Source organism: Pinus tabuliformis, chromosome 7 (assembly GCF_031772625.1).
Source record: "Pinus tabuliformis cultivar Carrire ecotype Pingquan chromosome 7, CPIR1, whole genome shotgun sequence".
NCBI classification, from domain to species: domain Eukaryota; kingdom Viridiplantae; phylum Streptophyta; class Pinopsida; order Pinales; family Pinaceae; genus Pinus; species Pinus tabuliformis.
The window spans coordinates 1,634,655,804-1,634,658,967 of record NC_142293.1 but is presented as its reverse complement, the minus strand read 5'-3'; the positions used below and the strand labels follow the sequence as shown (position 1 = coordinate 1,634,658,967).

Sequence of the window (3,164 nt, the reverse complement as noted above, 5' to 3'; positions counted from 1 at the left end):
ATTTATTTTGGCCGACACTAGCAAAATTTCAACTTTGATGATGGACAAACATCGTTGTAACCATACTAGGCTGTAGAGTGAGCTTGGCATATTCATATTATTTTCATCCTCAACATTGAGGATTGTGTAAAGCTCAGTGGAAGATGCCCCTTGGAATGATGGACAAACATGGCTGTAACCATACTAGGATGTAGAGTGAGCTTGGCATATTCATATTATTTTCATCCTCAACATCGAGGATTGTGTAAAGCTCAGTGGAAGATGCCCCTTAGAATAGTTTTGATGCCCCAAAAATGACTTCCATTCTCAACCCCTCCCCATGACATTTGAACTTAAGACCTCGTAACAACTAAACCCCATACAAACCAACTACCCTACAACTTATCATGGATCAACCACAACAATACTTATTATAATAATTTAAAACCAATATTTCTAATTACTTTTCCATATTTATCTCATTTACAAACCCCTCAACCCCATCCCATTATTATTACAATAAACACAATAATATATCACTGAGGAAAGAGTTCAAAATTGCGAAAACAAAAAATGCACAACAACCTCTGGTCCCAACATGACAACATGAATGAAGTAGGCCTCTCATGTTGGAGATGATTTAGGGGTTATTCCATGGCCTTCTCTCCCTTTGAAACCCCCCAACCATCCCTGTAATAATTTATTATATTATCTTTAACGATGCTACTTTTACTCTCAATCTTTAACAGCTACTGGCCTTCCCTCTTCAAAACCCTTATATAGAGTGTTTTCTCTCCATCGACCTCAAAAACCCTTATATAGAGTGTTTTCTCTCCGTCGACCTCTTTGCCCTTTGCCTTCGAAGCATTTTTGCACAGTTAAATCCTTTGTCCAAAATCCTCGGAGTTTCGCATTCTTGTCTGATATTGGGCGAGTTTCTGGCATATTTTGGATCCATCGATTTCATTCGAGCCCTCCCTCTGTGCACTATCTGGTATTGGGATGGCTGGAACTCAGGAGGATCCTGTTCTTACACGGGCAGTAGATGACGATTCGAGAGAGAACGAGGATGATGCTGGAAAGGAAGAGGACACTGGAGCTCAAGTTGCACCCATTGTTAAGCTTGAGGAGGTTACTGTCACCACGGGCAAAGAAGAGGAGGATGTCCTTCTTGACATGTAAATTTTTTAATCCATGGCCATTTCATGATTTTGTTTTCTCAATTGAAAGTTGTTTTCATGGCCTCTTCGGTGGCCCTTTTCCTGTGCACATAAATGGGACCTTGACTATAAGGAAGATGCATTTGGGCAGTTATTTACTTCTAATTTTTCTCCTTTTTAGTAAGATCTGGGTTCTCGATGTTTTGTTCACCTGTTGATGATGATCGGATTTTTCATTTCAATGGGGTGCTGAAGAAACTCTATGGTAGATGCATTTAGCGGGCTATGGTTTGTTTTATCGGGTAATTAGGGTTTTGCTTTTCTGTGTATTTTGTGAGTTTCTTGTTGTTTTGATGTCCCATTGATATTTTGATCAGTGTTTTTTGATCTCATTATGGTCTGTAATAATTGTTTTCCTATGTTGATAGGTTGCCGATGAAGATTTTTTCGGGGATGCATTTGATGGTTTATTTATTATCATTGTGGGTTTTGTATTTTGACGAGTCTTTTTATATTTTTTTGAACTATAGGCCATCCTTTTTTCAATGTCTTTGAAGAATCTATGATGGTTTCTCTGTTATTCTGGTTTAGTGGGGGGTGTGATGGTCATTTGTTATTGTTAAGCATACGGGGTTTCGTATTTTTTGGTTTTTGGATTAGCCATTGAATACTGAATTGGGCCTATTTGATAATCTGTCTTTTGGTTATTGGCATTAGGGTGATTTGTCTTTTTATGTTGTGAGGTGGTATGATTTAGGCATATGTCTGTTTTGGTCTTCTGTCAACTGTTTTCGTTGACTTTCTATGATGTTTTGAACAGGCTGTTGATCATTTCTGTACTTTATGGGGATGTATGGGATGAGCATTCTTTTGTTATTAAATAGTTGATGATTTGTATTCTTACATGTTTGATGTTATTATTGAGCTTTTTTGTGGGATCCTTTTCGGTAATGTTAAGGAATATCTCTTGTGTTTTTAATATGTCGTTGGTAATTTATCTTTGAATGCATTTGATATGGTGGGATATTGCGGACGTTACTTCTAATGGATGCCATGGGCTCTTAAAATGATCCTAATGCAGTTTCATTGTTTATTAATATTCCCATTCTTTTTTATATGTTTGACCCTGCAGGAAGGCGAAGCTGTACAGGTTTGACAAGGATGGGAATCAATGGAAGGAGCATGGTGTAGGAACAGTAAATTTTCTTAAGCACAAGGATACTACAAAGGTTCGGCTAGTCATGAGGCAATCCAAGACACTGAAAATATGTGCAAACCATTTAAGTATGTAAATTTGTTTGTTTGTTTTTTTTTTGTGTAATTTCCCCCCTGAGATTGTAATAGCTTATCTTACGTCCAAGTTTTAAGAGGCTTTTTGTGCCGAGAATTTGTGTTGATCCTTATTATCTGGATTATATTTTTTTTTTTTTTTGCCTTGCAGTTCATTCCCCAATGTCACTTCAAGAGCACGCAAGTAGTGATAAAACTTGGGTCTGGCATGCAACTGATTTCTCAGATGGGGAACTGAAGGAAGAACTCTTCTGCATTCGTCTTGGCTCTGTAGACAGTGAGCACTGTTCTTAGACTCTTCTAATCCTTGTGATGATCTTTTCTTTCTGTCTTGTATTTTTCTTTGATAAAATCAATGTTTGAGTACCTATATTCTTGGATCATTTCATTGAAGGGTTGATTTTGCATATGTTCTTAGGATGCTTTTGTGCAGATTATAGTGGGTTGGTAAGGGATCCCCCTCCCCAAACACCCTATCAGCATAGTTAATACTTGAGTTTAGGGTGGATTTAATTATCTCTGGTAATAGCAAATGATACGGAGGATTGTGCATAACCCACCCCCTTTTTTATTCCAATAAGCAGAGGTGGTCACTATGGTAATCCGATTTCAATTTGTAGTTAGAAAATGGGGTCACAACTTTCCATATTTTTTGTTTTGTTTTGTCTTTTTACATCAAACAATAGTATATTTATTAGAACCATAGTCAACTAAACAAACAGGACCAAATTTATT

The 3,164-nt window shown here is 37.2% G+C and overlaps 1 pseudogene; it reads left to right on the top strand.

The window, feature by feature from the left end:
- Window positions 1-981: 981 nt before the first annotated feature.
- On the top strand, window positions 982-2,723 carry LOC149254522 (ran-binding protein 1 homolog c pseudogene; annotated as a pseudogene).
- Window positions 2,724-3,164: the final 441 nt, after the last annotated feature.